This window comes from Struthio camelus, chromosome 4, assembly GCF_040807025.1.
Source record: "Struthio camelus isolate bStrCam1 chromosome 4, bStrCam1.hap1, whole genome shotgun sequence".
Classification (NCBI taxonomy): Eukaryota; Metazoa; Chordata; class Aves; order Struthioniformes; family Struthionidae; genus Struthio; species Struthio camelus.
In genome coordinates, this window is record NC_090945.1 from 38,413,969 (window position 1) to 38,426,024 (window position 12,056).

Here is a 12,056-nt window from a genome sequence, read left to right on the forward strand (position 1 = left end):
CTAGGACTAACTTCGGTCCTGGATGCTATTAAGCACAGATTCAAAATAGCACTTATTCTTTTCAATAAAAAAACAAGCAGGAGAAGGCAGGGGGAAGGCCCCGTGTCTTTTGATGGAAGTGCATTGTTTCACCAAAAATGGTGAAACCTATAGAAGAACTTTTAGCTGAGAAAAGAAATCTTTCCTCAGATGCAAAACCCCAATTTCAAGGGCCTACAACAGAGGTGAATGGCACGGCGAGCAAAGGATAGGAACTGACTGTTTGCTGCCTCTTCCAACACAAAAACTAGACAGCATCTAATGAAGCTAGTTGGAGCCACAGTCAACATAAACAGATTTTTCAGGCAATAGGTAGAACCTCCTGAAGTTCAACAAAGGCAAGTGCAGGGTCCTGCACCTAGGGAGGAATGACCCCAGGCAGGCACCAGTACAGGCTGGGGGCTGACCTGCTGGAAAGTAGAATTGCAGAGAAGGACCTGGGAGTCCTGGTGGGCAACAAGTTAACCATGAGCCAGCAGTGTGCCCTCGTGGCCAAGAAGGCCAATGGTATGCTGGGGTGCATGAGGCAGAGTGTTGCCAGCAGGTGGAGGGAGGTGATCCTGCCCCTCTACTCAGCCCTGGGGAGGCCTCACCTGGAGTACTGTGTCCAATTCTGGGCTCCCCAGTGCAAGAGAGACATGGCACTGCTGGAGCGAGTCTAGCGGAGGGCTACGAAGATGCTGAGGGGACTGGAGCATCTGTCCTGTGAGGAAAGGCTGAGAGAGCTGGGCCTGTTGAGCCTGGAGAAGAGAAGACTTGAGAGGGGATCTCATGAATGTGTACAAGTATCTGAAGGGAAGGCGTCAAGAGGATGGGGCCAGACCGTTCTCCGTGGTGCCCAGCAACGGGACAAGAGGCAATGGGCAGAAACTGAAACACGGGCAGTTCTGTCTGAACCTGAGGAAAGACTTCTTTGCTGTGAGGGTGACAGAGCACTGGCACAGGTTGCCCAGAGAGGTGGTGGCGTCTCCTTTCCTGGAGGTATTCAAAAGCCGTCTGGATGTGATCCTGGGAAGTATGCTCTAGAGGACCCTGCTTGAACAGGGAGGTTGGACTAGATGATCTCCAGAGGTCCCTTCCAACCTCAACCATTCTGTGATTCTGTGAAGACCCATGGAATTCTTTGTCAAAGCATGCTGAGGAAATGAAAACCTTACATGGATTCAAGGAGAAACTGGACAAGTTCACAGATGAGAAATCCCTCAGGGGTTTCTATACAAACAGCAACAATCTCTTGCTCAAGGATTCCCTGGGCTGACACTACCTGGGGACTGAGTATGAGGGTAAAAGTATCAGACACTTACCCTTTTCCTAATTTTCCCTATATATCCACTTACAGATGCTGTTGAGATGGGTCATGTGAAGAACTAGGGAGAATAGTTTCAATACACTCCAACTTCCAGGTTCCTGTGCACCATTTTTACTTATGGTTGCTAACAGAGGCAGGGCAGTAGGCTAGAAAGACCTTTGGTGTGATCCAGCATGGCTATTCTTATGTTTTAAAAATATCAAATAAACTTATGTTTTAAAAATAGAGTACTTCAATAAAATCTAAAGTATTTTTAATATTTGGAATTTTTCTTCCCCCAAACAGCTTGATAGCATACCTTGAATGTTTTATAGAGTTTGAAATTTCATTCAAATTACTAGTTAAAATAATTCTCTCACCTCCACTGAAATAACTGTACTCTGATTATTCTCCATCAACAATGCTATAACAGGTTTGTAACTTTGCCTCCACCCCCAATTATATCTGTAGTTATTAGAAGGCAGCATAATGGTCTACTCCTAAAACAGCCCTGGCTGCCATTTTTCTCCTCAGAAAAGCCAAACAACTCTGGGTTTGGTCTGTTTGGGGTGTTCCCCCCCCCCACCCCCAGCTCTGAGATACAAGAACTATAAGAACAAATCACCAAAGTAGTCAGTCTATTCATTAACTGGAAGGACCTTTATGCTCCTTAACTGGAGGGATGGACTTTCTCTCACCACTGCAATACATCTTGCAATGTTTCTGTCATCTGAATCCAGAATCTCCTAGGTCCTAAATTCAAAGTCTACGTTTATCATGTTTACGTTAGCAGACGTCTTTCTAAGCTGCCATAACACTCAACTAAGCAATCTGGGGGAAGGGAAGAGAGCCGATGTACTTCTCTAATACCTTATTTTGAAGAATCTGCTAGATTTGTATTTTCTCAGTTTAATCCCATTCTGATTCCTGATCTAATGTCAGAAGAGTGAGGGAAAATACACTAACTTCTAATTTGCAAATATTACAAAGTGATATCAACCTCTCACTAAAATACCTAGTATTAGAATGGAGGAAAACCCAGTGCTTACTTGTATTTAAAGGGGCAATAGAGATGATTTAGAGTGTTATAGACAAACAAGCTTTTCATTAACAAGTTAACTGAAACAATTGTTTAGAGAAAAGTATTGTAAAACATACACAGGTTGACACCAGAGAACATATACAGTATGGTTTCTGGAAAGGGAACCATGGTTTTTCAGGCTAGTAAAATTTTGTAAAAACAATAGTGAATTAAGGAGAAGTAGTTAAAAAACTGACTTTCAAAAAGCCTCCTCCAAAGTCTCAAGAGGCTATTAAGTAAAATTAATCTTGATCTTAAAGAAGAAAATACTGTTCAGGACACCCAGCAACAAAGCATAAAAAGGAACAGCAATAAACAGTCTGTCAGCTTACACAAGGAAGTAAGATCAGAACGCTAGTATTCTAAACTAAGGCTATTTAATATATTCACTAATGAGCCAGAAGGTGAAAAGTGGTGAAGCGACAAAATTCGCTCATGTCAAAATTACTAAGGTTAATTAAGACAAGCAAAGGAACTGTAAGGACTTCAGATATTCCAGCCAAGCTAAATAAGAAGGCCAGCGCATGGCAGATAAAATGAACCATAGACAAGGAATTGCATATCAAGAACACGCTACTCCCTGACTTTCTGGATTTTAACAACAAACTCGGAAAGAAACAAGTTCACTGTGGACAACTCATTGAAGAACACCATGCAGGAAAAAAAATGCTACGATGCATAGAAAGCATTATGAAGAACGTCATTGGTACATTATAAATTGAGTACATTATTCCAATTAGAAACTTCACTATATGACAACATTATGTCAAAAATGGCTTGAAATGCTAATTAAACTAAAATAGCATCAAAAAAGTAAAAGTTGATGACAAATATTTTAAATAAGATGCAATAAGACATCAAAAAGATCTGATATGTTAACATTAAACACGAGATGTAATAAAGTAATACATAGTGGGAGATTTTTTCTATACCTTTTCCTAAGAACTTCCATTGACCCAGAGTTTTATAAGAAGAATACATTCATCTAAATTACAGGGCTAAAACTTCATGAACAACACAAGAGATCGCTATGAAATTCCTGAATAATGAGACTATTTCCATACAGTGATTGTTTAGACCTCAAAATTTAGTGCCAAAAATATTACTCAAACTAAAATCCTAACATAATATAAAAAAGAATTACACCTCTTCGAAAGTAGCATAATAAGCTGATACAGTAATTAAGACAGATATGAAGAAATAATGAACTACTCAAAGCTTCATAAATGAAAGCTATCTGGTGGTGTCCTATACTTTTCCAAAAAGTGAAAAGTGATTTTGAAAAGTAAGAAATGGAACGGACACATAAGCCCTATAATGAAATCCCAACTCTTTTCTGGAGGTGGCAATGAATAGGCAGTGAGAATAGCGTTAAGTTAAACTCTCGACTCAGCAATGAATAAAATTCTTTAATCAGAAAGTTTTTCTCTTTGGCATCAGCCAGCCAACATACACGCAACTCTGCACTAGTCACAGCACATGTTGCCTTTAACCCGGCTAGCAAACTGAAAATAGGTAGCTTATGTAGAGAGTAAAGTAGTACTCAGGCAGCAAGCCTGAACGGATTGCAATGAAGGAAGTCAGAAAAGATATGAGGACAGTCATGAGGGCTCAATTACTCCAGTGGAGGAATCCAGCAGAGAGAGGATACAAATCCACAGGAAACCAGGTTTTGTTAGCTCTGATATTCATGGAACAATTTGTTTCCCTTGTATTTAACAGAACTGAATATTAATATTTCTGTGCACTCTAGCTTTGATCACTTTGTTAAGTGTAACTCTACTGAATAAGAGGATTAGTTGTCCAGAGTGGCAAAGCTATGACTGTGATATGATGAGAACTGCAGGGAAAAACCTTTGAAGATCAAGTGCACGCTCAATTCTGTAGGCTGAATTGGCAGGAGTAGCTGACAGTGTTTTGTCATGCATATAGTTTACAGTATGCTATATATGACAATAGTTCCGGGGTTTGACAGATGGTTTTGAAGCATTTCTGTCTTGCTGCCAAAAGGGGCAATCCCACTCTTCCCTTACCCAAAAGGCTAAGAAGTCAGGCAGTTCTAGCACTCATTCTGGCTTAAAACCAGCTAGATAAGACAAGTACACAGCGCAGCCACAGAAGTCAGAAGGGAAGGGCAGCAAGATCAGCCGCCCTTTTTTTTCAGTTGCAGCACACTGGGTTCAGTAGATCAAACCACAGTAGTGCAGTTTCAGGGTACAGCTAAGCTTATCTAATGGCTAGCTAGTGCCCAAAGGATCTCCCACCAGCTTTGCACACCCACTGGATTCCTTGTGCCAGCTCTAACACACATCCCATATCACACTGAGCCAATTCTAGTTTTGATTCTTTTTATCTCCTCTTTCACTTCCCTTTGTGCTGTCAGCTTTCTACCATTTTAAGTCCCCTGAATTTAATTACCAAAAAGCCAAACCAAACCTAGAGGTGGTACAGGAAATGGCTTTGGTGGGGGAGGAGGGAAACCATGTGGAATCATCCCTTTCAACAGTAGCTAACCATTAGATCAAATCCAATACAATATGAAACTACAACCTCTGTAAAGGACAAATGAATGTGTCTCAGGAATCCTCAAGGACAAAGGTAAATAAACAAGTTGTCTCTGCAAAGATGAAGATGGTTTATGAGGGGTAAACTGTTTCAATTTTAGGGGTTTTTTGTTGTTGTTGTTTTTTTTTAATCTTAGATGGGTTGTGCACAACCTATTTGATCAATTTCGCTTCCATCACACTGCAGTGTAAACACACCATAATAGGAGTGAGAAGGATGCAAACGTTAACATTTGTTTTGTCCCACCAAACAAGCTTTTGTTTTTGCAGTCATTCCCAGTCCCCCTTTTGAAAGGTTCCCACAGCCCGTGTAAACAACAAGCAAGCTGAGCGGGATGACTGTACAGACCTCCTACGTAGCCAGCTAGGAACTGCAGCATGTAGCTCCCCTACCTAGACCGCCACACATCCCCCCAGTAACATGGGATACCACCCACCCCTATCCTTCAAACAGAAAAAATCCTGCCTGTCCTCCTGAGTCATACTGAATGTTATCTAGTGCTCATGCAAGGCACAACCAAACATCAGTAATAACTGAGTTGAAGTTTGACCCTCTAAGGTATTTCAAGATCAACCCACTTCTTTTCTACTGCAAGTGAGGAATTATTCAGTTTCGAAATAGTCAAGCATAATAGTATGCAAAGGATAAACAACAACAAAATAAAGTGCAAGATTTACCATGGCAATAAGCTATAAAACTGGGAATACAAAATGAAATCTGAAATGAAGAAACAAAGTCCTGAAGACAAATCATATGCAATTGCAAATGCCAAAGTTGTTTTGCAACTGCAAGCCATGTCTAAGAACCTTCAGGTATATAAAACTTTCAAAATTGAAGTGAAGCATCTAAAAGAGCTAGGGAACTGCCACTATGGGGATAATCAGCTTGGTTAGCACAAGCACACTTATGTGGATTGAAAAACAAAAGGTTCAGACACTTGCCTATTAAAGTCTACATAGGATTAGAGGCCACCTGAGATGCTCTTAGTAGAACCTGTTTTGCACATATTATCACTTTCCTGAAGACACATAATGTCAAAGCACAATTAGAATTACTACCGCATTAAAGGGCCATTCCTGACACATTCCGTGAACAAGAAGTGGCAGTTCCAGAACCGCATGCTGCACATCTGACAGTGCCAGGCGAGGCCAGGGCAAAAGAGAACCCAGCAAGCTGGGAGCCGAGCACTCACCAATGATAGCTCTTGACAGGACCACAGGCAGGCCAGGCCAAAATCTGCCTGTTACCACTGAAAATACAATGCCATGAAAGCAGGGCGGTACAACTGTCCCCTGATACTAGAGGCTTGTCACATGGGCGTGTATCTGCCCCCTTCTCCTCTGCACAGGAAAGCTTAAACATTTATCAGGTGGACAGTCTAAAGAAAAAGTATAGCATGTTGAACCATTGGCTCCCTCCCCCAGGACTCTCTCAACAAGTACTGAGTTAAAAGAAAAGCAATTCCCAAACCTGGTGCCCCAAATAAACGGATTATTTCAAAATCCATCTTGCTGGAATATCCAATGAGACCTGCTACTTGAAGGCTACTTGAAGAAGTGAACTGTTAGTGTCAGAAGTTTCCTGGCAAAACAGTACAGAGTGACTTTGCCTTAGGACAATCTAAGAAATGCTGAAGATGCCCTCAAGATCTATAAAAACTGTCACTATCGTACATTGTGTTAAAAAATATACACCCACCATTCCAGCGATCCATCTACACATAGAAACACTGCTGATCTGAAGACATATTCCTCAGCTCCAGCAACAACAGAAAAAATTGCCATGCCAAAATTCAAAAACAAATATTGTGATTTACTCACAGAAAGGTGTCTCCTGGATCTCAGATTCAGAGCCCTTTCCTATTGTGCTGAAGCTCAAAAGATCTCTTTTTCTGAGGGTCATGTCATAGCACAGAAAAAAAAAAAGAAAAAAAAAAGAAAAAAAAGACACGCAAGACATAAAAGCAATCAAAGTAAGCACTCCTGGCAAACTGCAGGTTTACTATCTGACCCTAGCTCACGGCCACAGGTTACACTGCTTATTGAAAACACAGCATTTGGAAAAAACAAGATGTTGACGTCAGATCTTCCCCAGATTCCAAGATATGCAATGCTACGCTGGGCCATGCTTGCCACAAAAGATGAATAACACTTTCCAGAGAGGCCTGAATCAAAAGTTGCAATTTTCGTTATCATTATTTAGTGGTTATAATGTTGAACACAGAAAAAAATATTATTTTCAAAACAAACCTTCTTAGAGGATGGAGAAGTCAACAAAAGCATGCATCCACCACTGTCACCTCTAGCAAAGAAACGCCAGAATTTGCAGCTAACAAAATAGCTAGCAAGAGACTTCTCAAATATGAGCTATGTGACAACGCTGAAAGGCTTGCACTCACCAGGGAATGCACTGAGCAGCTTACCTACCTAAACAGGGAAGTTGGGAAAAAAATTTGAAACCCTTTCTTCCCCATTGGCCTTTGGGTTGACTTGTGGTGTTTTGAACTTGTCACTCACTAAGACAAGCAGTTTGTTCTGAAGTAGCCAGTTCACTTCCAAAACATTGAAACTATTTTCAGATCTGCAGATACCATTAGAATACACATTTTATCCCATACAGCACATCATGTATTTTACATATAGAGAAGAGCAACTCTTCATCTGTGGTTTGTAGTAAGGTAAGCTCCCTACGAGCACAGGTGGGCCCTATATGCTACACCATATCTAAATGTAAAGTTTTCCTTTGTTGTAGGAAAATATGATAGACTTGATCCTGCAACGTGTGTGCTCCAAAAGCATTCACCAGCATCTGTGAGAACGCAGTGCCAATGTGCATGCTGAGGACGATATGCGAATCAAAGAGGGCAGAGTTAAGCAGATACTGTCAACAACATGCAGCTGAGGTTTGCAGTTCCTGTCCTTCAGAAGTTTAAAGTACTTGCCAAAATCTACCACAACAAGAAACCACAGATGCGTAACCTTAACTGTGTTAAGACGACTGGAAGTATTTCATTCTATTTAAAAAGAATACTCAACCCTCCTTGTGCGGCTAGCGCTCCACCACCGCTGTTCAACTCTTCGATAATTATAATCCCACAGCAGAACACAACTGAAGTCTCTGATACCTTGTACAACATCGAGATCTCCCAGCTTTCTAGTTACCCAGCACGTTTCTCCATCTTCAGCCCTTCTCCCTTCAGAAAGACAGGTATTAACATGGGACCAAAAGGTTGAGGAACTGGAAAAGGAAACATTGGAACAGTCTAATGATTATTGCAGAATAGGCCTAGACTTCTAATTTTCTAAGAGAAAACTATGTGTAAAAAGGGGGACCGGGGGGGGGGGGGGGAGAGGGAGGTCCTGCTTCACAGGACGCCCTGCCCTCAGCCTCCCTGCCTTTGCCCGTTCCAAGGAGCTAACAGCCTTCCCAATGCCACTTCTCCAGGGAAGCGACAGGTACCACACATTAGCTGAGATAGTCCTGAGCAAATAAAGTTAGAACAGTGAAAGATCAGAGCCACAGTCTGAGCTCCAGAGAGATACAAACATGAAAATTTATCTGTGTAGGTGAATTCACGAATGAACTAAAACCTCATATTCACAAATCTTATAAAGGGGATGAAAGAGGGGAGAAAAGGCCTATGTCTCAGAAAATTACTTGCTCAAATGCCCCGACCTCTAATCCATATGACTGAAAGGTTTCCAAGAAAGTACTTCACAACATTCACATTTTGGACAACTTAGAATAGTCAATCTTTAAACAGAACGCATTACCCAACCTTAACTACCTCAGATCTGTCTCTCTGCTATAAACAGTCATCCAATTTCAGGTCACAAGATAAACTAAGTTCACCTAGGCCAGATTAGCCACTCATTACCTGACTATTACAGGCTTCCCTGACATTGTAGCTGTTGGAAAGCACAGTATAAAACATACTAACCATGATCTTGGGGCACCAATCAGAAATACAGATCGAGTAACTTTAAGAAATACGTTTTTTTAAACATCCCAAATGACCTCATGCCTACATGACATTTAAAGGCACACTGATACTGATTAATCTTTCATAGCAATATATTCGGGTTACCAAACCTGAAGAGTAGTCGCAACCTTCTGTGAGACTATTAAGTGGAAATTGCCTTTTGCAATCTTACTCTCATAGCTATTTGTGAGCTGAAATTATCACATCAGAACTCTGCCAGCAAGACAGTACGCATGAACACTCCTCATCCTTCAGTGCAAAGCCAACTGTCCCAGCTCCTGCCAAAGGAGAAGATTATCTGAGCTAAGCGAGCTAGTTTTGAACAATAAGGAGCATTTCACACATCTCCCTCTGCCAGCTGAGCTGTGGGTGCTATATTCTCTAGCTGACGGTAACATCTTCAACTGCCCCAGATAATTATGGGAAAAAGACGTCTGCTGGTATCAAAAGACGTGACAGTACGGAAAATTGTTTTGTTTTATAAAAATCGAATGCAATTGTTTCATAGAATACAGAGAAAACAAGATATTGAAGAGCTGAGTAAAAACAAATGGTCTATTTCGCAAAGATGAACAGTCTTGACCAGATGATCATGTACTTTTTAATCACAGTGAGAATGAACAAGACTGAATTGAGTAAATTCTTGTAAATTTTAACATTCCTTAACAGTTTTGAAGTATTTGACCCTGTAACCCTAATATATTATGTAATACATACACATTATGTTTCCAGATTGAAATTATTCTGGTTATGCTCCTAATCAAAACAAATCTGCTATTTCAAAATAGGTAAAATTAAAGGGGGGAGGGGGAAGTAAAACAAAACCCATGGAGTTATTAGGTCTTTTTAAGCATAAACTTTAGGAATATGGGCTGCAAGTGAAAACGCTTACTGAGAGAATCCATACCCGCATAACAGAAAGAATTCCATATGGATATATAAGGAAGTGTTTAACTGTAACATATGCATTGATACAGGATGAACATCGGTGTGGCTGATCAGAATTGCTGGTGAAAAGAAAGCAGACTTCACAGCATTGCAACCAAATCAGTTACCGCTATTTTCCCTCCCTTCTCAAGAACTATCCCCTTGCAAATGAGTTACAATGCCTTTCCCATTCACGGAAGCCAAAAATGTCCATCTTGTACACCCAAAGTTCTCAAAGGAAAAAGCAAACGTGCACATTCATATTCAAATAACTATTCAAGCTGCTATATTTATTTACTGATTTCTGCTCACTGGAGAATGGAGTTAAGATGATTAATACGTTATTTCACCCATAACCTCTATAAACAGAAAGCTTGAGAGTCTCATTTCATTTTCAAATTGTGACAGGTGAGGGGTGATTAGGAATCAAATATTCACACTCTCTCCTCATACAGCAATTGGAGGTCATCGAATAAAGCTGACAATTGGTATAATTCAAAACAAATAACTGAGTAGTGAAGCGACTACTCTTCCCTTGAAGCCACAAAACAAGTTCACACAAGAGAAAGCCATTAAGGGTTACTAAATGCACAGAAACAACACCAACCTAAGCCACAAACTGATAGCAACTGTAAGAGCATACTGGGAAAGGAAGTCATAAGTACATGGTGCTGCTCATAGTCCCTCTTAGATATCTGCTGTTGGTCAACCAAGAGAGATGGGATATTGGGCTAAACTGACCTTTGATTCAAGCCAGAACAGCCTCTGAAATAATCAAAGGCCTTACCACCAAAAAGCAAAACCAAGAAGTTTGTCAACAATAAGTTGACTTCCAAGCTTATTTGCTTCTAGGTCTTCATCAGAGAGATACTTGAAAAAACATGTAACCTAACACAAAAGACTGAGACAGTCTGTAGAAATGACTCTGGTAAATAGACTTTGCCTATCCTCCGATTACATGGAGTATTTCAGTACAGAACCATCAGCCTCCACAGACTCATTAAATTACAACACTTTCCATCATAGAAGAGCATTTACAAGAGTGATTACAAAGTAATATTCATCATCTCTTTCAAGCATTACGTCCCATGTAAAACCTACAAAGAAGGCTGAAGCAGCTCTGCAGATATGGTCTTTATGATATTTTTGTTTCAAATGTTATGTATGTAAATGCAGTTAATGGGCATGTGTTCTTAAGAACAAGAGCCAAAAGACTAAACACATTTGTTAAATTTAGCCTGAATTTAAAAAATATGTCAACTAAAAAAAAAAAATACTTATTTGGTTTATTTTAAAAGAGACAGAAAATAGCATTCCTCTGTTTAATGATATTGTCAGGCCTAAATCAAACACCATTCCTCTCTTTCACTGAGAGTTAATTTGAAGAGATGAGAAATTCCAATGCACTAATTACCAAAACTATTGCAAAGTAGCGTGTGTATATAATGGGGGGAAACTAAAGTTAACTTATCAATCGAAGAGTCTAAAGATATAAATGATTTATTTCCCTAAACTGAAAAGCTACTTATAATCAGCTTCTTTAATAGTTAATACCAATGAAATTCATATGCTTTCTGATATTTAAATGCTTAGGTTTTCAAACAGACAGAACTGCAATAGTAAAAGATTATTCAGCTTGGGCAAAGGGACTACACTGATTAGCTGTAAGCTGCAATAGCAAGAATAACTTAAACGCTTAAAAGTTCATTTTAACAACATAAGGTGATATATTTTCTTGAGATATTTATGAACCTGGAACACCCACAAAAACTCCGAAATGCCAACAACCAACAGGAGAACAAGGCTGCATTTTAAGTATTCAGAAAACAATTTAATGTTTATAGAAAGATGTCATGAAAAACAGGATGATAATGGAATAGGAAAAGGTAAATTTAAATTGGGAACCAGAAAGTGACATAAAAGTCAACATAACCAGCGTACTGAAACAAGGCATGCTGCCTTTTAGCTCTTCTGCGTATTAAATACAGCATAACATTGATTTTCCTCTTAACACTATGGCCTGAAGAGAATGCAAGTTCCTTTCCCGGCTTCTTAGCTCCTGAGCCAAGAGAAGCACAAAGTGATCTGGATGTACTGTTCAAAAAAAAAAAAAAAGAAAAAAAAATTTTTTTTTTAAATCGGCAGTGATGACAGGGAGCTTAAGATATGGAGAT

At 39.9% G+C, this 12,056-nt stretch overlaps 1 protein-coding gene across 2 annotated transcripts in view; it reads right to left on the minus strand.

Moving 5' to 3' along the window:
• FBXW7 (F-box and WD repeat domain containing 7) overlaps nucleotides 1–12,056 on the minus strand; it is a 191,148-nt gene that overhangs the window by 177,380 nt on the left and 1,712 nt on the right. The window contains exon 1 of one of the 2 annotated variants that reach the window (XM_068942292.1): nucleotides 6,794–6,844. The exons of the other annotated variant lie outside the window; for it this stretch is intronic. The gene's annotated coding sequence lies outside the window, so the exon portion shown is untranslated. Of the gene's footprint in view, nucleotides 1–6,793; nucleotides 6,845–12,056 lie in introns of those variants that run through there. 2 annotated transcript variants of the gene reach the window in all.